At 40.1% G+C, this 25,068-nt stretch overlaps 1 protein-coding gene across 19 annotated transcripts in view; it reads left to right on the top strand.

Moving 5' to 3' along the window:
• Positions 1 to 25,068, top strand: part of RBFOX1 (RNA binding fox-1 homolog 1) — a 2,189,093-nt gene that overhangs the window by 922,017 nt on the left and 1,242,008 nt on the right. The window lies entirely within an intron of this gene.

Genomic DNA, 25,068 nt, shown 5'->3' with positions numbered 1-25,068 from the left:
GTCTTATTATACTCACACCACCTTCTTTTCACACACAGAGGACTAACTCATGTTGTGGATTTATGGTAGATTGATTATTCCTCACAAAATGTTCTGAGTTCTCTCCTCCCGGTATTTCTCACTGAAGGAGGATTTTACACGCTCAACTTTAAAAAAATCAGGAATGGCCATGCAGCTTGCTTCAGCTGATGAAATGTCGGGGGAGTGAGATGTGTCACTCTGGGCAGAAGCTTTAAAAGCCAATATATGATTCATCACATTCCCTTTTCCCTTTGCTGAGAGACCAAAGAGTCACTTTTCCATCAGCCTGGGCCTTCAAGAGAAGATGATGTATAGCAGAACCGCCGTTAAGCCACAGATGACACACAGCCTGAGTAAGACGTTGACCTTTGTTACTGTAAGCTGCTGAGATTCCAAGGTCATTTGTTATAGCAGCATACCTAGCCTGTCCTGAATGATACTGGGTTTTAGTTTTATCTTAGAAGCCATTTCTTTGCAGAAGCTTCCTCAGACCTTCTAAGTTTGGGTCTGTTGCTTTTTACGTGTGTTCCCATGGCAGTCCCTCGTAGCCATCATCACATGATATTATAATTACTTTTTCATCTACCTCCCCTATTAGACTGTGAATTCTCTGCAGGCAGGGGACTTCTGTGATTCACCTCTGAATGCCCCACTTTCAGCAGAGTGGCTGGCCTTTGATAGGTATTCAATAAATACCTGGTGGATCAAAGTAAAAAGACAAGTGCAGAGACATCCACTTCTCCATTGCCATCATGCACGTTTTTGGTGGGATGGATTCTAGCGACAAGAGTGGCCATGTCCATGTAAACATGGTGGTGTCAGAGGAGTCCCATGCTGCCGTGGAGAATGTGGACACCCATGTGAGATGAATGGCTCATGACAAACCCTAGTCAGGATCCTGGTTAGGAAACTGAACAAAGAGAGAAAATCTGGGGCAATGATGAAAGGAAATATCTTTAGAGTATATGAGCAAAAACAAAACAAAACAAACAACACAACCTTATCAGCTACATTTATTTAAATTCACAGTTCAGAATCTGATAATGGAAGGTCTTGTTTCCCAGGCCAACAAATCGAACTCCTAGTTTCTGACCATTTGTTACACCCGTCACAAGTTTACATCTGATAAACCCTGAGCACTCCTATCTGTCTACATATCCCTGCTCTGTTATTACTTACGAGCCCGGAGTGGTTTTCGGGACCTCGTATCTCTTCCTCTATAGGCTGTGAGGAACAGAGCATCACAATGTCCAGTTGCAACCTAACTGGATTCTTTGGTTAAAACCAGTAATGGTCCTTTATCAAGCAGAGAAGTCACAGCCTCAAATAACAGCCTTCATTTCTCACCTCACATTTTTCTGAAGCTGCTAGTGGAAGACTGGAAACCCCTGAACATTGTGACGCTTCAGTCCTACAGATACTAGAATAGATCCACACGTAAACAAAAAGTCTGTTTTCTCCTCTTCCCATGAAGAAGTAGACTGAATTCAGTTAAAAGTGACTCAGACTTACCAGGTGTAAAAACCAGGCTGCCTGGCTTCTCTGAGCATCTAGAGGTAGAATCCACAGGTGGGACACGTGACAGTTTCTCAGCCTGCAAAGAAGACTGAGCTTCATAGCTTTAAATGGGCCATTACCTTTTTCATATTTATCCCAAACTGTTAAGGTCAGTGTTAAAATTTGACCTTTTCCCTGCCAACCCGTTAGAAGTAATTAAGCCCCTGTGTCTTGCAACACAAGGAAGCTATGACTTTGTTATTAAATTCTCATAAAGAGCCTATTAAAATTAAAATTGCTTCACTCTTGGGCTGAATGTATTAACAGTATTGCACTGGATAAACACAAACCCTCAGTGCAGTGTTTTAAAATGCATGAGTCGAGGGCAGAGCAAGCTCTTCCAGCTACCTCCTCTGTAGCAGAACGTTACGCATTTGGTGACCCTTTCTCCTCATATTTGTTCAGATGTTTCCATTTTAAATCTGTGTCTCTAGATTTAAATCTGTATGGGGGAACTCAGTTCACTGTTAGCACTTACGGAGCAGGTCCAGGGAAACAGAGTACTTATAATGACCCCTGCTCCCATCACCCTAATTGTTAGCTCCGAGGACAGTGCTCAGACCCTAACCTTCTTGGTGGGGAGCACAACTTGGGATTATTCTTTTAGCTAAGTCCAGGATAGCTGTGTATCACCTGCAAAATGTGCTTACAAATGCAGATTTAAACAACCCACCATAGACCTCCTGAATTAGAATCGGCAGAGGTGATTCCTTCCTGAATCTACTGTGTAAACGAAATTCTCAAGGGATTTACAATAGTGAAGTCTACTTTGAACACTGCTAGAATTCAGTTAGTTAATTCGATCATTCAGGATATGAATTGTACAGCTGTTATGTGCCAGGGGTTATGCTAGGCCTTGGGGACACAGTGGGAAACTAAAGACCTACGTGCTTGTCCTTATGGGTACTACAGTTTATTAAAGAAACACAAAGTAAACAAAGAGTAAATAAATAAATATAGGAATAAGTGGATTTCTGCCTCTGGGAAGATAAGGTAGACACACTTTTTCCTGTTCCTCCTAAGTGCAAATAAAATCCTTACACATAAGCATACAGATTCAAATAGCTGAGAAAACTCCAAACAGGGTAAATCCAAAGAAATCCACACTGAGACACATCATAGTCAAACTTCTGAAAACTGAAAACAAAGGAAAAAAATCATGAAAGTAGAGAGGAAAAGAATACTGTGCCCAGAGGGGAAAAACAATTTGAAGGACAGCAGATTTCTCATCAAAAGCCATGGAGGCAAGGAGGGAATGGTGTGACATTTTTCAAGTGCTGAAAGAAAGCACTTGTTGACTCAGAATTGCATTTCCAGGACAAATATACTTCAGAAAGAAAGGAGATATTGCCAGATGAAGAAAAACTAAAAGAATTACTTTCCAGCAGACTTACCTTAAAAGAATGGCTAGAGGAAGTTCTCTAAAGAGAAAGGAAATTATAAAAGAAGGAATCTTAGAACATCAGAAAGGAAGAAAAGAAAAATAGGGGTAAATGCAGTAAACTTTCCTTCTCTGGTGTTTTTAAAACTATGCTTTATGATTGAAACAAAAACTGTAACACAGTCTGATATGATTCAAAATGCACGTAGAAGTAATATTTAAGACAATTATATTACAAATGAGGGAGGGTAAAGGGAAGTAAGATTTCTGTGCTTCACTGAAACTGCTAAAATTGTTTCATGAGTAGACTGTTATAAGTTGTGTATGTATAATGTAATACCCAGAGCAACTACTAAAATCATCTTTAAAAAGAGATTCACTCAAAAACACTATACACAAATTAAAATTTCCTTATAAAAATTATTCAGGTAACCCAGAGGAAGGCAGAAAAACGAAAGCAGAAATGAAAGAAAGAGCACAAACAGAAAAAAAATAAAATGGCAGAATCCAGCACTAATATAACAATAATTGTATCTAATGTAATAAATTAAAGATTGTTAGAGTGGATTAAAGTACACAACCCAACTCTATGCTGTCCAGAAACTTCTTTCAAACTTAATTATATGGGTAGATTGAAAGCAAAAGGATGCAAAAAAGATACAGCTTGCAAACACCAATCAAAAGAAAGCAGAAGTAGCTATATTAGCTACTACATTAATTAGATGCTACACTAATATAGCATCAAATAAAGTAGACTTAAGAGTAAAGAAAATTACCAGAGACGTAGAGAGACAGAATATAATGATAACAGTGTCAATCCAACAAGGAGAACAGCAATCCTAAAGGTCCATACATTAAACAACAGAGCTGCAAAATATGTGCAGAAAAGAATTATAGCTGTAAAAACAGAGATACTCAACCCATCAATAGCAGAAAACATGTTCTGTTGAAGTATCCATTGGACATATGACAAGATGTACTATAGCCTGGGCCGTGAAACAAACTTCAATACATTTAAAATAACTGAAATCACATGGAATGTGTTCTCTGACCACAATGGAATCAAACTCAAAATCAATAACAAAAAATATAAAAATCTCCAAACACCTGGAAACTAAGTAACACAGTTCTGAAAAAATCCATGTGTTAAATAGGAAGTTTCCAGGGAAGTAAATAATTACATGTAATTGGATGAAAATACAACATGAGAACCTGTGGGACACAGCTAAAGTAGTGCTGAGAAGGAAATTTATAGCCATGGATGAATACATTAGAAAAGAGGAAAAGCCTCAAATTAATAATCTAAACTCCCACCTTAAGAATCTAGAAAAGGAATAGTAGAATCAACCCAAAGTGAATAAGCAAGGAAGTAATAAAGATAAGAGCAGAAATTAATGAAATTGAAAACAGTAAAGCAATAGAGAAAAATCAATGAAAGGAAGAGCTAGCGCTTTGAAAAGATCAGTAAGTTGACGAGCCTCTAGCAAAACTGACAAAGAAAAAAGGGAGAGGACACAAATGATAAATATCAAGAATGAAACAGAGAATATCACTACAGACTTTGCAGATGTCAAACGGATAATAAGAAAATACTATGAGCAAATCTACACACACGTATTTGACAACTTACGTGAAACGGATGACTTCCTTGTGAAACACAAACCGTCATAATCCCTTCAGTATGAAGTAGATAATTTGAATGTCCCTGTAACTATTAAGGAAATTGAATTTCTAATTTAAAAACTCCTAATAAAGAAATCTCCAAACTCAGGTTTCATCAGAGAATTCACCAAATGTTTAATGAAGAATTAACACTAATTATATGCAGTCTCTTCCAGAAAACAGAAGAGAAGGGAACACTTCCCAATTCATTTTGTGAAGCTAGTATTATCCTGATACGAAAACCATACAAAGCTAGTACAAAACAAGAAAACGATAGACCGAGATCTTTCATGACCATAGCCATAAAAACGTATTTTTTGGTCTATAACAAAATATCAGCAAATAGAATTCAGCAATATATCAAAAGAATTATACACTTGACCAAGTGGGATTTATTTCAGGGATGTAAGACTGGTTCAGTAGTCACAATTAAATCAAGGTAGTCAACCTTATTGACAGGCTAGAAAAAAGTCATTTGATCATATATGTCAACATAGAAAAAACATTCGATAAAATTCAGCACCCGTTTGTGACAAAAACTATTGGAAAAATAGGAACAGAGGAGACCTTCCTCAATGTGATATAGAACACCAGAAAAACCTGTAGCTAACCTGTGGGCGTGGAAATGATAAATACAATACATTTACGATGACTCAAGAAAAGATACTTAGGTAAAAATTTAACAAAATGTGTATACAATTTGTTTACTGAAAGCTATCAAATGCTGACAAAAGTAATTTTGCAGCACCATTTACAACAGCCAGGACATGGAAGCAATGTAAATGTCCATCAACAGAGGAATGGATAAAGAAGATGTGGTACATATATACAATGGAACATTACTCAGCCATAAAAAGGAATGAAATTGTGGCATTTGCAGAGATGTGAATGGACCTAGAGCCTGTCATACAGAGTGAAGTAAGTCAGAAAGAGAAAAACAAATATTGTGTAATATCTCTTATATGTGGAATCTAGAAAAATGATACAGATGAATTTATTCACAAGGCAGAAGTAGAGTCAGATGTAGAGAACAAACATATGGACACTAAGGGGGGAAGCGGGGGGTGGGATGAATTGGGAGATTGGGATTGACATATATACACTACTATGTATAAAACAGATAACTAATGAGTACGTACTGTATAGCACAGGGAACTCTACTCAATGCTCTGTGGTGAAGTAAATGGGAAGGAAATCCAAAAAGGAGGGGATATATGTATATGTTTAGCTGATTAACTTTGCTGTACAGCAGAAGCTAACACAAAATTGTAAAGCAACTATACTCCAGTAAAAATTAATAAAAAAAAATTAAAGGAGAAACTTACTACGTTCAGTATATTAGAAGACTCAACATAGTAGAGATGACAGTTCTCTACAAATTGATAAACAGATTAAGTATAAAGTGAGAAAAATGAGTCTACCCAATCTCAAGACTTATTATGTAGCTACAACAATCACAGCTATGGTATTGGAAGAAGAATAGACACATAGGTCAGTAAAACAGAATATAGAACCCAGAATTAGACCTACACAAATATGCCTAACTGATTTTTCACAAAGGTGAAAAAGCAATTCAGTGGAGGAATGATATCCTTTCAATGTGTGGTGCTGGAAACTGGGGAATCCAATTGGACATCCTCAACCTAATTTTCACATATTATAAATGGATTCTGAACTTGAACATACAACATAAAACTATAAAACGTTGAGAAAAATATAGGAGAAAATCTTTGAGATTTTAAGCTAGGCACAGTTCCTAGAATTGACACGAAAAGTGCAATTTATCAAAGAAAGAAAATGATAAATTGGATTTCATCAAAATTAAAAAAAAATCTTTTTCTCTGCAAGACATCCTGTTAAAAGGATGAAAAAATAAGCTGTAGACTTTGGAGAAAACTTTTGGCGAAGGACCAGAATCTATAATATATAAAGGACTCTCAAAACTCAACAATAAAAAAATCAAACAACCTAGTTATAAGGTGGACAAAAGACATGAAGAGACATTTCATGGAGGAGAATATACAGATGGCAAGTAAGCACAGGAAAAGATGCTCAGCTTTGTCAACCATTAGGGGAATGCAGATTAAAACTGCAATATGATTTTGGTGCACACCTATTAGAATGGCTGGAATAAAAAATAGTGAGCCCTTAATGCTGGCAAGGATGTGGAGAAATTAAATTGCTCATACATTGCTGAGACAAGTGGTATAGCCACTTTGGAAAATAGTTTGTTTCTTTAAAAACTAAACATGCAGCTACCATGTAACCTAGCAGTTGTCCTCCTGGGCATTTATCCTAGAAAAGTGAAAACTTATGCTTGCACAAAACCCGTACAGAAATGTTTATAGCATCTCTATTCATAATAGCCAGAAACTGGAAGCAACCCAGATGTTTCAGTGGTTACACAATACAGTACATCAGTATCATGGAATATTACTCAGCAATAAAGGAATAAACTATTGAAACTTGCAACAGTCTGGATGAATCTTCAAAGAACTATGCTGAATGAAAAAAATACCATCCCAAAAGGTCACATACTGTATGATGCAATTTCTATAAACATCTTGAAATTTCAAAATTATAGAAATGGAGAACAGACTACTCATTGCCAGGGATAAGGAGAGAGTGGGAGAGGGAGGAAAGTATGTGTGAGTATTAAAGGGCAACATGACGAATCTTTGTCTGATGGGAATATTCTGTATCTTGACTGTATTAATATTACTATAGTACAATATCCTGATAAACTACAAGGGTTTTGCAACTCTGCCCATTGAGGGAAACCAGGTAAAGGGTAGACATAGGCTGTCTCTGTATTATTTCTTAGGACTTCAGGTAAATCTACAGCTATCTCAAATTAAAATGGTTAACTATAAGTAAAATAAAATAAAACACTTAAAGCAATAGAAAAAGAACACTGATCAAGTTAATAAAAACAGTAAGTGCTATGAAGAGAATGAACAGATGGGGGGCAACTAGACATAGCGAGGTAGCAATGTTCAGAAAAAGCCTTTCTGAGGCGGGAACACTTCATCTAATCCGTGAATGACTTGAAGGAGCCAGCTCTGTACAGTAGGAGAGCATAGCAGACAGACGGAAACCTTCAGAGGCCCCGTGTTGTGAGAGCTCTTAGCCGAGGCCCTGTGTTGTAACAATGACTGCTGTTATTTAGGCAGTGCTACACTTCCCTCAGAACTTTGTCACAAGTCTTATCTCATTTGCATATTAAAACTACCCTGTGGCATCGGAATTATTAACTCTTTAATTTCCCCTTAGTGTATGAGGATGATAGGCTGAAAAAAAGTTAAGTGATGTGTTCAGATGTGCTTGATATGGTGAACTTGGGACTCAGATCTGGTGCCTATTGTTCTAAAGTCCATCTTTCTTCCACTGTGCGCTCGTGATGGTACTATATTATTTACTATAATAATGGAAGGGGCAAATACATAGAAACCTGCTTTTTAATAACGAACAATTTATTAAGGAGACGTAATTGGCATAATATTAACAAGAAATAGAAAAGCCTTTATTTTTTTGCTGCCAGCTAGTACGGTGAGGGTGATGGACAGTGTAAAATACAGAAGGTTATTTTAAACCATTTTCTCAACACCATTTACTAAATAATCTTATTCTCTCTGCCCCTCTCACCCCCACTCAACTTGCTTGTGGTGGCAACTTTATTATATTCTAAATTATCACCTGTGCTAGGATGGGTTTCTATATATTCTGTTCCATTAATTCATGTGTTGATGCTGGTGTCAAACCCTTTTGATTATTATCATTTCATAGTTTATGTTAATTTTGTATATAGCAAGTCTTCTCTCATTGGTGAAAGGGATGAACTTTTTTTAATTCTGATTTTTCTTTAAAACATCACCTCTCATTAAATGAATACCTTTTCACCTGCACGGAAGAAAAAAGATAAATGCAGATAACTCAAAGTAGAAGGGAAAAAAGAAAAAAAAAAGGGGAAAAAAAAAAGTAGAAGGGAAAGAGTGATTATATTACAATGTTTAGGACCGTGGCTTGAATCTTTTTAGATCATCACAGGCTAGGCGCTCTCCTATCCTCTCAGTTTTGGGAACATGCTAATTAGGCAATAACTGCATGTTGGATGATTGAGTGTCCTCTTTTTCATGTTGGATTCCAATTTATCTCGTGCGTTAATTGGTGATATAGATATGTCACATTAAGTGCCCACGTAGTTCTGTTCTGTCCTGTTATTCTTCATCAGAGCATCCTGTTTCTCTCCTTCCTAGCACTTATTACAGTCTGTAATTATTTCTTTTCTTTGCTTCTTATCTGTGTTCCTTACTGGAGTGGAAACTCCATGAAGGTAAGGGCCACGCTCATCTTATTTCACACTTTATATTGTTCTTAAAACAGTGCTTGACCTCTTACAGGTGTTCAGGAACCATTCCTTGAAAAAGTTGTTCAGTGAATTTAGTGTAAATAAACTTATTTTTCCAGAAGGATTGGGAAACAAACTCTTCTCTTACCCAGACATGGGTTGTCAATTTGTAAAACAAAAATAATGCCATCTCCATAGAGATGAATCTGTGATTCAGAAAAATAATTCATGTTTTGTAATGACTCATGAATTGAATCATCAAAAAATCAATTATCATGGAGTTCTGGGGAAACATACTGAGTCCTTGGGTTCGGAATGCTGTCTATAACTGCTTGTATCCCATATCCTTTAATGTGGAGTTTAGGAGAGAGGGGTGGTGAGTCAAAACAGAAAAGAGGTAACTTTAGTAACTTTTGCCTTGCGTGGATTGAGTCATGGTGTCGTAAAGCCCTTGAAGAAATGTCGTTACCAACATAGCACTGTCTTTCACGGCTCACTTTTACTTGGCCAGAAATTTAATTTCAAGTAATCATTGGATAGGTGATGATGTTCCGCTGCCCCCTTGAGCTGAACGAATTAAAATGTGATGTTCTCTTAGTTTGTAAGTGGGTAGGAGTTCATTGGACATAGCCCATTAGTCACTTAATTTTTTTGTGGTATAAATGGGACGTCTCTTTGCCATTTTGCATGAAGGGACTTTATGGCAAGCCATAAAGAGGGACCGTAAATTTGCAGGCATGTACTCTGGGACCACATCACCCTTGTTGGCTCAGTCCCTTTTCAGGGATGATTTCAGTCAATTTCCTGCCCCGGTGCCAGGGAGTAAGTGTTCACCTTAAAATCCTTTCTTTTAAGAATGATTCTTCGCCCTGCAACGTTCTTCCAAGTCCTTTTTTCTTCCTCCAGACAAGGGAAATTGTGGGGCTCAGCAAAAAAAAAATGGAGACACAACTCAAGCAGAGTTTAGCGTGACTGCATAAAGCATAAATCTGTGCATCACTTCTTACCTTAATAAACTGCACTTTTGTTTCAGGGTTGGTGAGTCTAGATGGGGCCAAAAAGTGACAATTTCATCATTATCCATGAATTTTCTTACTATCTTGAGTCTACACAGATTTTGTTTTATTTTTAGGATGTAAAAGAGTCACACTGTGTCCTTTTTTCTCCCTCATAATCTTTTATATGTAATTTAAATGTAGAGAATTTGTAGGTACTCACATATAGCTTAGGTGGGAATTATGTTGGTTTGTATCAGAAGCTCAACAAACTACTCTTGACATTAAACCGTAAACTATTGGTGATTTTCGTGGAGATTTTTTTTTCCTTCGTGAAGGTTGAAGTCTGTCTAACCCATTATGTGAATCTGAATCAAGGTTGGTGTTTTATTTGTCATTCCTTTGGTCCTAAATTTCATTAGACATTTTCTTAGGGAAAAATTAATTGATCCTGGGGGTGGTGATGATAAATCATTGGAGGTAAAGGCAAATTAATTTTTGCACCACCTCTGACTTTTCAGTCTTTGTGGAATTCACTCTATTAGGTTCTGAGAATGTTTATGGGTATTATGAAACATTTACATCTTGATGTATTAAGGTACTTGAGTCGTTTTTAGCCATTATTAAGGGAATTATATTAGGATTAGTCTTGTTATCAATCTGTGCATCTGGCACCTAGCTAAGAAATGGCCGTTTTATCCTCATTAAAGCCGTAAGTAGAACTTTATTAACTAGCACGCGCTAAGTGCCAAGGCTGGTGGCAAAAACCCTCTCTAGTTGGGAGGAGACCTGGATTCCTGAGCATCCAGACTCTTTGACATTTTGTAAAGAGCTTCCTCTGCAGAAAAGTGCCCTGCCCCCTTGGGGTTTCAACATACTGCAGGAGATGAAGACTCCATGGAAACTTAAACAATTGGGACTGACAGATTTAATCCCTTTGACATACTTGTGAAATTCTCACTAAATACATTCTGATTCTGTATTGGTCTTGAAGAAAGAATGCTGAGAATGACTGTATGGAAGATTATCGTGGAGAAGTGATAGGTAAAATACTGACGGAGATAAAATACTGACGGTCAACCGAGCAACATATTTGCTCTCGAGTGAGGCCCTGGATGTTGGGGTTTGGTTTTATGTATCTGAATTTCCTTTTGCCATCAAGATTAGTTCTAATCGGCTTAGATGAAACCTGGCTGAAAGATGATAAACAAAAGATAATGATAAATGGGAATGTTCCCACTTGGCTGGGATCTGGGGTGAGTGGAAGAGCGATTCGTAATAGCTTGGTCTAGGTGAGGCTTTTTTTTTAATGATCTGGAAGAGAAAGTAAATTGCATGCTAATGAAATCTGCAGACGATATTAAATTGGAAGGTGTTATAGACAGGAGTGTGGGTCAAGAATTATACAAGCCTCCCCTAAAGAGGTTAGAAATAGTAGAAAAGATGACAATGAGATTACACTTGGAAAAGACAGGCTAATTCCTCTTTTCGGGGGTTGGAGAGGGGAATAAGAGGAATCCTGAAATGGAGCTGGTGGGAAAACTCAGAAGAAAAATGTTCTGTGCAGTTTTCACTGTGGTGTTGCTCCAAAGACTCTCCCTTGTTTCCCGGCTGCAGTGGGGTGAACGGCAGGCCCCCAGACACAGAGACAGCAGCCACGCTGTCCTCCTTTCCCCCAACTTCCGGGGCTGCCTCTTTGCTCCCTCTCTTCATTTTCCTCTCTCTTCCTTTTTTCCTTCTTTCGTATCTATCAGCTCACCCACCCCTAGTCTGGAGCATTTATTTCTGGTACCTTCAGTAGGAGAAAGATGGAGACAGATTGGAGAAAGGTTGGCAACGGAGAGTGAAACAGATTAAAGGAAGGGAAGGTTTGATTTATGAAGAGAGATTAAAGGCGTTGAATTTGCATAGCCTGTCCAGGCAGCATCTAAAGGAGGACACGTGCAGAGGCACTTCGGTGATATAAACAGGAAGGTGGTCGTGACACTGTGTAGTCCCAGGAGCAGGGGTATTGCCAAAAGTAATTAAAATAGGGAAATTATATAATCAGAATTCATTGCGGGAGAAAATTAAGGGTTGGAAACAGTGTTCTACATGTCCATCCCAGTCAGTGCCTGAACCAGGGACATCCCACGGGCTTTGACTATGTTGAACGTGTAGCCACTTATGAACAGGAAACCCCAGGAACAAGCCCAAATGCCTGAGCCTTCATATGTAAAGTGGCTATTTCTTTTTGCTTTGAGTTTTTGGACATATGTGTCTAGGAAGGTGCTCAGCCTAACAGATCTGCATGTTGATAGCCCACTGGCACACAAAAAGACAAGAGAACTCACATCAACTGAGCATATGGTGAGGGGTGTAATGGGCTATAAATTATAATAATGTCGAGCAGCTAACATTCAGAGATGCTTACTCTGCACCAGATGCTGGGACCGGCAATTTACACATACTATCTGACTGAATTGTCACCATAACCTTATGGAATGGGCACTGTCACGGTCCCATTTTACTGACGAGGAAAGTGAATCTCAGAAAGGTTGTGTACACTGACCACTGTCACTCAGCGTGGGAGTGGTAGAGCTAGGAGATTGCAAAATGATTCCAGAGCCCATACTTTAAAATAATACGTCAGGTTAGTAAATAGGTCATTGAGAAAACCGTCATGAATGTGCCAGGGGAGAAATAGCTTCACTGAGGGCGTGGGCCTTGAAGGGCTTTGTTCTGGAATTCATAGCAGAGGAGGGAGGGTAGTATCCAGAGTAAAAGAAACAGACATGGAGTGGGGCCTTTGCACAATTTTATGTGGCAGCACTGAGTAAGGAATAGCACTGGTGGTGTTAATAGGAAGAGCAATATTCCTAATAGTAGCAGCTGAATTCTGTGGGTGCTCACTGGGTACCATGAATAGTGTTGATGCTTTCTATGTGTTTCTCACTGGATCCGCATAGAAAACACCTGAGGGTCATGAAGATGGGAGTGATTCAGTAACTTGCCTGAGATCTCACTGCTACTCTATGAACTGGTCCGAGGGTGAGCCCAGGTAATTTGACAAGCTGCCCTGCCTCCTGCCTGACTGGAATGGAGAGAAAGTGGGAGAAAAGTAGGCCATAATGGGCATATAGGGACAGAAATGGGTAAGTGTTTATCAACAGCCCAAACAAAGACTATCCTTTGTTTGTATTCTCTTTGGAGTGGTAAGTTACTATGCTCTGAGTAGAGAAAGAATATTACCTGCCTATGCCGAGAAGTACAAGCTCTGAATTAAAGGCATCACCTCTTAGTTTTAATTCTGAGAGAAGCTGTCTTCATCTAAATTCCTGAGTATTGACTAGTTCTTGGGAAAAGTTCCAGATTGTGCATAGATCAGCATGCCCGTCCTAAAGACAGATGGACGTGGTGTAATCTCAAAGTGAAAAATCTAAGGGAAATTTTAACAAGGTAATTTTCGTCTCCTTTTCTGAACAGTGAATTTTACAGCTGGCTATGACTCCAGGGCCTTCTCCACAGCTTGTACTGGGTCCCTTCTCTTAAGGGACATTTAAGCAACCTGTCCATCAGATTCCTTTCAACCCGGAAGTCTTCAGAACCATGGAGAGTGAGCTTTGCATACTAATAATGCCTTTTCATTTGCTGAGCATTCCCTGTATTCTATAGAAAAAAATTTTTTAGAAAAGAATTCAGAGAGATAGTGGCTTTTAAAAAAATATTTATTTATTTATTTGGTTGCACTGGGTCTTAGTTGCAGCAGGCAGGCTCCTTAGTTGTGGCTTGCCGGGTCCTTAGTTGTGGCACACAAACTCTTAGTTGTGGCATGCACGTGGGATCTAGTGCCCTGACCGGGGATCGAACCCAGGCCCCCTGCATTGGGAGCATGGAGTCCCAACCACTGCACCACCGGGGGAGTATGCTAGATACTTCAAGAAGCACTTTGTTTTTGTTTGTTTGTTTGTTTATACATCTTTACTGGAGTATAATTGCTTCACAGTGCTGTGCTAGTTTCTGTTGTACAACAAAGTGAATCAGCCATATGCATACATATATCCCCATATCCCCTCCCTCTTGGGCGTCCCTCCCACCCCGGTTTGTATACATTGTTTCATTTAATCCATCCTTACAACCTACATGTTATGTAGGTTCTAGTACCCTCAGTTCACAAGTAGGAGAATCCACACTTCAAGAGATTAAGGAGTTGTATACATTGTCACACTGTTGCCAACTGACTAAGCCAGGATTTGATTCAGTATCTAGGTGATGCTAAAATCCTCCCTTCTAACTATTTGTTTTATACTACAGAGAACAGGTTAAATTTTCTGTGTATTCTGGTTTATCCCATTTCTTCTCAAGCAGACTCTGCAGTCGAAGTGGAAACATCAGCAATCCACTTCTTGGTTCGGTTGCACTGGCTGAACTTCACATAATCTGTATAAGTATCACCGAGCATCAAGAACAGGAAGAAAATGAACATTCCCTCCAAAGGCTGGGTGATTTTAAACCAGGAAGGGTGTCTGCCTTCATAGATTTGGCCCCAGTTCATCCAAATGTCTCTACATGCCATTAGTCAAAGAGTGACAGAGATTCACAGCGACACACTGTAGGAGGGTCTACAATGGATACATCTACATATACACGTAGTTTTTCTTTCTTTCTTTACCATCCTCTAATTAGAAGTTGCATATCTCTGGAAAGGCCTCAGTAGTTTGACAGTGAGTGGCAGGTGTGGCCAAATTACCTGCAACGGCATTTTAAATTTATTGCCTACTCCTGGCTTATCTAATGTGAAACCAGCTTTGTTCCTGAAGCTGTTCTTATTTGGAGGGAAAGAGAGAGGGAAGGCTTTCCAAGTACATGACTGCAATGTAGTAAAGCAATTCTTTGTGTTGATCCTCGTGGGATGTAGATAGTGCTCGAATAGATGGAGGGAAAGAGCTTTACCTGTGCTTGTTTTGAATGTCATTCTATAAAGAGCATTGACTATTAATTAGGTTCACACAGCATCTAGGCCATGGGTGCTTAAATGGTGGATTGTAATCATTTCACCCCATTATTCATATTATCTACTTAGCAGCTAGAAAATATAATTCCTCTGGCAATTTTATCCCTGTTCATTCTTTGGCTTTGCCAATGGCACTGAAATTAACTAGTTCGCTCAATCTCTTTGCCTACGCCATCAGGACAGCTCTGGGGGTAGTTCAGAAATCAATTTTCAACCAGTTCACACCTGTACCTAAAGCAAACCCCAGTGATGCTTGCTGGTAAGCTGCCAATATTTGGAAGAATCACTGTGCTAATGAGGCCTTAACATATACTGTCCTGTCTAAATACAACATCGCATTCAGAACCGGTGGTAGAGAGGCTGGCTTAAGGAACTACAGAACTAGAGCAAATGTTTTTATTCATTGAATGCCATTTGCTTACCTGTATGCCGGAGGAAGAAACCACAGCAACAATATTTATAGCCTTTAATATGGTGTCAGTGTTTCCCTTGAGTCAGGGCAAGTCGGGCGTGATTCCAAAAAGTGGGGAGGACCTTCGTTTCTTTCATGCCACCTTGTAAACTGGACAACTATTCAGTCACGGAGCAGAATGCCCCTGACCCTGGAGCCTCTTGCGGGAACGGAAATTATTTCCCCTGATCAGTCACTGGTATTCAGTTAAGTGGCATTCATGCTGGGTTGTCTTAGAGGTACTGGGACCCTGTTCACATTATATACGGGTGCATGAAGAAAACATTGTTCTTCTTATTAAAGGTTTATTAACTGCAGTTTGTGAAATGGGGTGAAAACAAATACACTTCCAAGTGGCTAGCATGTTTGTCATTCCCTTGCTTGACACATAAAACCCTAGAGTATGGGGGAATTTGCTGAAACAACGGTTTAGAAGAAACATTCAAAATAGGTAGGCTCACGCTGAAAAAGGCACAGAAACCTCAGAAAATTGGGTTTTTATCATTGTAGTTTTGCTTCAGTACTTACTATAGGGAATCAAGAAAAAGTAAAATTAAAAATAATGGTTAATGGGACTTCCCTGGTGGCGCAGTGGTTAAGAATCCACCTGCCAATGCAGGGGACACGGGTTCAATCCCTGATCTGGGAAGATCCCACATGCTGCGTAGAAACTAAGCCCGTGTGCCACAACTACTGAGCCTGTGTGCCTAGAGCCTGTGCTCCGCAACAAGAGAAGCCACTGCAATGAGAAGCTCATGCACCACAACGAAAAGGAACCCCCGCTCGCTGCAACTGAGAAAGCCCGTGTGCAGCAACAAAGACCCAATGCAGCCAAAAACTAACTAAATAAATAAACAAACAGACAAACAAACAAATAAATAAATAAAATTTTTAAAAAATGGTTAAAAATATTGAGGGATCTGTCACAATAGTAGTGGGATGGGATGGGGGCGTTCTGTTCATTTGCAAGTTTGGAATTGCAGATACTAAATATATTAAGCTCAGTAGGAAGTTCTGCATAAATCACCATGACAAACACATTTTATTAGAAACACAGAAAGAACCGGGACTTCCCTGGCAGTCCAGTGGTTAAGACTCCGTGCTTCCACTGCAGGGGGTGTGGGTTCAATCCCTGGTCGGGGAGCTAAGATCCCACATGCCATCTAGCGTGGCCAAAAATATATATATATATATATGGGAAGAACCAAAGAGTGGAAAGTTTAAGAGTCTTTCTGAAAGTGTGCATTTGGAGGGCATGTGAGCTGAATTAAAGGAATGGGGAGCATTCATTTTGGTACAGATGGGTACAGCCTTCGTACTGATAGTATATGTCCATGTCTGTGGGAGCCCAGAGCCCTGAAATCCCACATCTCTGTATATGGCTAAAGGTTTTCATTCCCCAAACACCTCTTGGGCATTGCTGAGGGCTGATTCTAATGCACAATGAGAGAGATGTGTCTGTCTCATGCATTCTGAAGCAGTGAGACCTTCTACTTTCCCTTTTGGTGAGAGTTTGTGTTTAAGGATGTAAATGACCATCTCCTTGGCTTGGCTCTCCTCCCTGCTCATCCTGTTCCCAAGTACTAGCCCATCAACCTTCATATTTTGCAGTCTCCACGGCCAAGAAAGGAGAATAGGGCCTGTCAGCAACATCAGAGGGGGCTTTGATTCTAGGTAGATTCCATTCTTCCGCTGTCCTCTTTGTGAAAGCTCTAGTTGTACTGGAGACATCAGGGTCTACCAAGAAGCACCTTACTTACGTGGATGTAAACGTAACCTGTGGAGGAATGCAACAATAAATCAGCAGTCACGGAATTACATAAATGGAGGCTTCTTGTCTAAAAGTGGTATGACATGCAGTCGGGAAGCATTATTTATTTCAAACCAAGCCAGTATTATTAGAGTAAGCTCAAGGCAGGTGAAATGTATTGCATCAAAATATTAATTATACGCCACCTTGGCACCAATAATAAATGTTCACCTGTGGCCTTCTTTCCAGGGAAGATGCTGAAATAGGTTCCAAAGCAACACTCTGAGTAATTCAAGAGGGACTGAGTCCCAGCAGGAGGGCTCCACTGACATCAGTGTTAGGGCATCCATTTCTAACCCCTACAACTGCTTTCCTCTCTTTTCCAAAGGGCTCTGAGTGCCGAGTCCCCTTGTATCTTAACATGTGTCATTAAAGACACATTCCCAGTGACAGTAACTTGGGAAAAGTTCAGAGTCTTGACTCAGACATGCGAGAACTTTTGAAATGTCTGACCTTGGTGTGAATCCAAGCTCGGTGACCTTCCTTCTTCCTGGTTGCCTTGGGTGAGTTTCTTCCAGTCTGTACCTCTATTTCTCCTTAATATTAATAAACTGAAGATGTTTGTACCTGCTTTTCATGATTGCTGTAGGAATTAGACTTACTTACTACACTTAGGACATGGTAGTCTCAGAGTTAACATTGTAACTCTGATGATGAAACCATGGTCATGAGGAATGTAAGCTTATGTTTTGTGAGTTCTAGGAGTTAAGCAGTCGTATTCTTAATCAGTGCTATCTGAATTATCAATAGCCCTGCATGGACTCTAAGCAGATGTCTCTTGTGCTATTGGTAATTTCCATTAGAGTCTTTTTATTTACCCATTGAACTGGAGAATGACCCGAGGCTACCCCAAAGGGGGAAAGGTGACTCCCCAAATACTGCATAAGCTTCCCTGTGTAGCAGAGGCTCCCTCTGGCGACCTAGGTCTTGGGTGACAGATATCCCCGCAATGCATCCCATTCAATAGGCTTTGATACAAGGAAGATTGGACCTGGGGGAAGCTAATTACCCTAAATGATATTGCTGATTTCTTTGTTCCATCTCTGTATCCCTGCACTAGAGTTCAAGGTCTGTGAGGGCAAGGACGTGTCTTTTCCACTCACGGCAATATCTTCTCCACACCTAGGATGGAGCCTGACACATATTTGGCAGGCAGGATATATTAGAACGAATGAATGAAGAGTAAACAAATTGGAGAATTAGATCAAGGGGTCTAAACCCAAATGCCTACAGACATCTGCACATTTTGAGTTGGGCTGGATCTAAAATGCTAAGGCAAGGGTGAAGCCCGTGACAGTCCGAACACCCCACCCAAGGGTGTTTAAAGTCATTTGATACTAACAGGTGGCAGCTAGAGAAAACACATTTGCATGAAGTCTCCAAGAGTGAACTCAGTAACTTTATTATTCTCAAGTTGAAATGGAGGGTTAAGGGAACAAAGTGACTAATCCGTATTTAAGATGGCCAACGAGCGCTGCCCGAAATAGTTATGATGTTACTTCTCTGTCTCATCCATCTGTTCAGACTCAAAATTACGCTGGCAATATTTTCGGGAGAAAACAAACATGTTAACAGTCCTATATTATAATTGGTATATGGCAATATGGTATTCATTAAATTAGCCAACGGATGTGTTTTGAGTGCCTACTGTGTGTCAGACATGGCGCTGGGCATTGCGGCTGCAGTACCTAATACGACAGCATTCACAGTCCCATGGATTTCATCCAGCATCATTCTCACCACTGCTAACACAATGCAATGCCTGGCACGTAGTTGGGCTTTAATAAACGTTTGCTTGAGTAAACATTTAATAGCAAGGAGGAAATGAAAATCTTTGCAGATTGCTAGCTCAAAGTATCTGTGTATATGCGCATACGTCCACATACCCAGAAACACACGTGTAACATATAACATGGCATGTTAAAACTTTTCTCCATTTCTCCTGTCTGAATGTCTAAAATTAAGCGTATTTACTTAAATGTTAGAGAAACTTAAAAGTATCATGCTATTGTTCCTGAACTAGAAACATCTATAGGAAGTATTGGTAGAACTTAAAGTCTTCTGATGAGATTTTCAGTGTAGCTTACACACATTTCCCTTTCCTATAAAAAATTAAACTCCAATTTCTTATCAGAGGAAAAACAGGCAGTGTTAAGTATCAGTGCATTCTGCACACTCCAAGCTTTTATGTCTAGAAACAAACATCTGTAAGGCATTTGGCCCCTACCTTCCACTTCAAGACTTGATGTAACTCTTAGCTGCATGTAGTACCCAGATGAGATGTGTGTGCTCTGATTCAGCATACAAATAGGAAGATTATTTTCCCTTAAAATTTTATCTCTAAGTTGTTTAAATTTATGGGGAAAATGTTTGTGGTCAACAGTGCTTATCAGAATGATGTAAAAAGTTATTTGTTGCAGTGTTTCTCAGGCTGTTTTGTGCATACAGATCACCCGGGAGATTGTGTTAAAAATGCAGATTCTGATTCAACAGGTCTGGGTTACAGCCTGAGATTCGGCCTTTCTAACCAGCTCCACCATGATAGGAGCCTGTCAACCCATGATCACACTCTGAGTAGCAAGGGTTTTTTGAGCCTGTGGGTGCCGCGCCGTATACTTACTACTGGATGTCTGAAATTCCATTCCAACCCATGTGAAAATCCTGGGGTGGGTACGGTGATGGCTTTTATTATCTCTAGGTTGAAAAAAATGAAACTCAGTGACGTAAGGTGCACTTCCAGGAAAAAGCAGAGCTGGGATTTGAATCCGGGAACTCTGGATTCAAACTCATGCTGTTAAGACTGTCCACTGCCTGTCTTCACTGCTTCAGTAGCCGAACCAAGGTCTGAGGTCTGTAATCAGACAGGGGCAGAACATCTCGATATGCCTCTGTGCTGGGGTGAATTTTAGAACGTGCTTTTGGTAGTCCCTGGTGCGGATTGGTGGATTGTAATCCTGGAGCTTTACCGTCTACTGGAACCGTCAGTAATTCTTGGACGTTAGTTTTCAAGGTAATGCTTCTCGTTAATACTCTGTCACCCCGGGAGGGTACGGAACCATTTGCTTTAGCTCCCAGTAGTGTGAGAAAGGTTAAGTAACAATTACATGTGGCTCCTGACTTTGAACAGAATGAGCTTTTATCATTTTTACCAGTGATGCCCTTTGTTTGTACACAAGTTATAGAATGACTTTTGGGGAGTTATTTTTAGATTAATACAGGAATGTACTCATCTGTTTAGTCATGAGGATGATCTTTCCTTCAAATCACACCACTGAGCAGTCTTTGCAGATGTCAGTGTCAGAGGTATCATTTCATTGATTTGTTGGGAAGAATGAAATCAGATTGATGGAGGAAGTTGACCTTCTACCTCTTACTGGTGCTGCAAAGAGTAAAACCCCACCGAGGCGTGCCTTTTGTGTAACCAATAGGATATGAGGAAGTCATTCATTTCGACTTAGATGCTAACTGGTACCACCCCAATCAGCTCCCATTTTAATCAAAGAAGAAGGGAGACATCCGTGAGCGCTTCAATGCTTATATTGTAGAACTATAGCTGTTCGTTGGAAATTGCTCGAATGCTGCTTTCTTATGCCATTTTGAGTAGCTTTCCATTTAATAGCATGACCAGCATCTGTCTCATCCACAAACAATACGAATTTTGAACCAAAATATAGCTGCAGTAAAAAGAAGATGCAGAGAATAAGGATTATAAAATGGAAAGGTAGAGATAGATGCATCCTGGGGAAAAATGCCTCCCAGGCAATTTGAAGGAACAAAATAATGCAGATGTTTTCTGAATGTAGTAAGGATTTGAGGCCATTGGTAAAGAGAGCAAATTGAATGAATAATATAAAGAATCAGCCTACAATAAGAGAATAATGATTTCACGAAGCAGTGTAGGAAGAGAAGGGAGGACAGGGAAATCTGAATACCTTTGATAGTTGGAATGAAATGGAAATATAACAGCTTAACGAGGGGAATAGAGAGAAGAGGCAACAAGGTCATAAGAGAGGCCCAATGCTTTTAAGCAAAATGAGGGGAAAAGTGTAGAAATGTGGAAAATTGTGGCCACAGCATTTTTAGACAAAGGGGGAAACGTCCCTTGGATTATTGCGTTTAGAAACTACCTTGTCATGAATTCTGCCACTCTGCCTGAAAGTTACAATTAGTCACGTGTGATAAGAACTGGCATGGATTGTAATGATAAACAGCAGTAATTTCAGTATGAATAATATGTGGAATGTGGAAAACAAAGGAGAGGAACACTAGAGCAGTGTTCCTATTGTGGTTAAGATGCATTTAACACACTTGGGGGACAAAAGGATTTCATACCTATTGGGTGCTCAATTAATACTGAAAGTGTCTATGGTGGTGAGGGGGCAGCTTTTATCATTGTGTGAAATGTACAATTACAAATAAAGGATATGATCCTTTCTACTCCAGACACTAAATTCTTCTAGATGAAGGTCATGCAGTCTCTTGCCAGGATTACACCACAGGAGGTGGTGGAAACTACAGGGATGAGATTTGTTTTTTCTCCTCCCAGTCTCTCCCTTATTCACTTATTTTTCCCCTCCTAAAGTTTAGGATCCCCTAAAAACTAAAGACTTCCCGTTGGGGTGTGTGTGTGTGTGTGTGTGTGTGTGTGTGTGTGTGTGTGTGTGTGTGTGTGTAGTTCAGATCTAAACTGTATATAGGGTAAAAGAATGTCTTTTTCTTTTTTTATATAAATTTATTTAATTTATTTTTGGCTGCGTTGGATCTCCGTTGCTGCACGCGGGCTTTCTTTAGTTGCGGCGAGCGGGGGCTACTCTTCGTTGTGGTGCACGGGCTTCTCGTTGCAGTGGCTTCTCTTGTTGAGGAGCACGGGCCCTAGGTGCACGGGCTTCAGTAGTTGTGGCACATGGGCTTTAGTAGTTGTGGCTTGTGGGCTCTAGAGCGCAGGCTCAGTAGTTGTGGTGCAAGGGCTCAGTTGCTCCGCGGCATGTGGGATCTTCCCAGACCAAGGATCGAACCCATGTCCCCTGCATTGGCAGGCGGATTCTCAACCACTGTGCTATCAGGGAAGTCCCTAGAATGTCTTTTTCTTTATGACCAGTATCAGTGAATCCTGGTGTGCCTTTGAACTCTGGCATTAAAGTAAGGAAGGTGCAGTTAATAAAGAAATTGGTATTTTTCCAATGAAGTATCACATAGAATAATCTGGTAGGAATAACTCTAGTGGCTTCTCATGGGAAGAAACAGTTTCAAAAAAATTTTTTTTAAAGAAAATCTAATTATATGTGTATTTTTCTTTGGTGGGAGGTAGCTCTGAGAATTTACCAAGGAATTAAAATTGCTCAATAATCCAGTGTCAAACAGAGATATTCAGACATTAAAACCAACCTGTTAATATCCATGTTTCTACTGGCCTTAAGTCCTGCTTTTTCTTGTAGAATTTTAGATAATGTCTCAAAGAAACCAACAGAATGATTTGGAAAGGGGACCTCTTCTCATCCATCCATTTGTGTTTCATCCCAGGAAGTTTCTACACTCAGACTGATTTTTTTGCCCCTTCCAGATGAGTGGTCTTTTTGGCACACTGTCAGAAAGTCACTGAACTGTCCATGCCTCATGACTTCACACCTCCCTGTTACCAGCTTTGCTGTTCTCCGGATGTGGGTAGGAAAAGACTTGCCTGAAGTAAATAGTTAACTAAACCTCAGCTTGGGAGCTGCATCCGTGAACACTCCAGTTCTCTACTTCTTACAAAACACAGTTCAAAAAAATTCTAGACTGACATTCAAAGTCCTTTTTGATGTGGCTCCAGCCTGTTTCAACCTGTTCTCCACTACACACAGTGACATACTGAAGGTTACAACGTGGCTGACTCTGGGCTCCTACAATTCTCTTCCTCCCTGACTCTATTTATGCTTTTTCCCCCACCTGGGGGATGTCTCCCTTCATGTCTAAATCATACCTACCCTTCATAATCCAGCTCAAATATTAATATGCTTTACATATCCAGAAGGTATTGGAGCTGGAATTTAAACTCAGGCCCTCTGGCTTCAAAGTCCACATTCTTAGTTCTACACCAGACACCCCCTCAAAACTTACGTCTCCCAAGAAACTGTGCTGATGCTCCCTAGCGTGATTTAAGCTCTCCCTCTTCCGAGCATCCTTATGACTCTGTCTGGGCTCATCATTTTTGGCCTTAAGTATGTGTTGACCAGGTCCTTTGATAAGCTCTCAGAGCACAAGGTGGAATAATTTCCTCCCTTCAAGAAGCTCACAGTCTAGGTTTGGAGAGAGGCAAGCAATAAATATCTATGAGATAAATCAGATACACTGTTATCTCAGTGGGGGCATGTGAATATAGGATCGTAGAAATCCAAGGGAAAAGAGGCTAGTTTAGCCTCCATGGGCTGGGAAGAGATACTTCCAGCTCCACTTGGGAAATGATATTTGAAGTGGACCTTGAAGCATGGGTGTGGTTTTCCTCTACAGAGGGTCAAGGAATGGGATTCCAGCCAAAGGAAAAAGGATGAGCAAAACCTTAGATACCGGAGGAAGTAAGACATACCAGGGGAAGACCTAGGAGATGTGGCAGCTGGGTGGTAGTGGACAGCATGAGATGGTCAAGAGACAAGTCTAGAACCATGAGAAAGGTCCGTTGGTTCTGTACGAGTGAGTGATGGGATCATCACAGCTACGGTTTTCAAAGCTCAGTGTGTTGGATGAGATCTCTCCCCCTTTGGAAGATTTCTGCAATTATAATGAAAGCAAGAAGGGAAAATCTGCCTTACTACTTAGAATGTCATCAGAGTCAACCTTTTATTCCCTTCTTGTGGCCAATACACCTGCATGGGTTTGTACCATCTCAAAATTCTAGGCAGGGGGGGTGTGGGCAAAAGGAAGAATTGCATAAATTTTTACCCTAAGAGTGAAGGAAAAGCATTTCAGTGAATAAAATGAAGCTAGAATGTTTGCCTTACACTCTAAATAGTGAAACCAGACATCAAAAACCCAAATGCCTATGGAGAGCCGAGCAGGTAACACATACGAGTGACATGGCTCGAGGCAGTTGAGATGGGTGGAGGCTGGGGAGAGCACACACCTTTTCTAAAGGAAGCAGCAGCTACTCAGCTCATGGGATTCTTGCCACGCAAAACATGGTCTCCGTGCAGTTGGATATTGCGGTTTACCAAGTGAGTCAGAATTCTAGATATTTAATGTTGGTTTTTAAGCGTCAGCAACTTTTTTCGTAAGCTATTTTAAATGGTGAGTGGTCCAACGTTATATACATATGGGCCATTGAGACCCGTCGACTTCAAGTTGTGGTCTCTGATTTGGAGTAAACAGGCTTAGTTCAGAATTTCTATAAAACAGGCAAAACTAGGTATGAACGCGCCTGCTGGTAGAGTAAGTCTAATCCATCAGCAGTGACTAAGCGCCTACTTCATGCTAAGCCCTCTGGGAGATTCTGTAGAGGCTATCGAATTAGCTACACAGGGTAGAGACTTCTTAGGTTAATGCATGTTGGAAAATTGTGTTTTGGCAATTGGCACATAAGTACCAGACTGTCCTTTTGCACGTCTCTCTGTGATGATGTGTAATTCCAGAAATGTTCCTCTTATTTTGAGTCCCTGATGGGGAAAATAATGAGCATAGAATATGGTGAACTGAAGCAGAATTATGAGCTATTGTGCTGTATTTTTAAGTTATTCCCTATCATTTAAGACTGTTAAGCAATATACGTTTTTGTTTAGTTATTTTGTTTCTTCTAAGCCCCACTAGCACCACCACCATCAAATTGCTGTATTGCACTGGGGATTTTCATGCTGATTCTGCCTTACTTGTTTTCACCATGA

This window comes from Tursiops truncatus, chromosome 15, assembly GCF_011762595.2.
Source record: "Tursiops truncatus isolate mTurTru1 chromosome 15, mTurTru1.mat.Y, whole genome shotgun sequence".
NCBI classification, from domain to species: domain Eukaryota; kingdom Metazoa; phylum Chordata; class Mammalia; order Artiodactyla; family Delphinidae; genus Tursiops; species Tursiops truncatus.
Note: the sequence above shows the minus strand (reverse complement) of the source record. Positions and strands in the feature narration are given on the sequence as shown.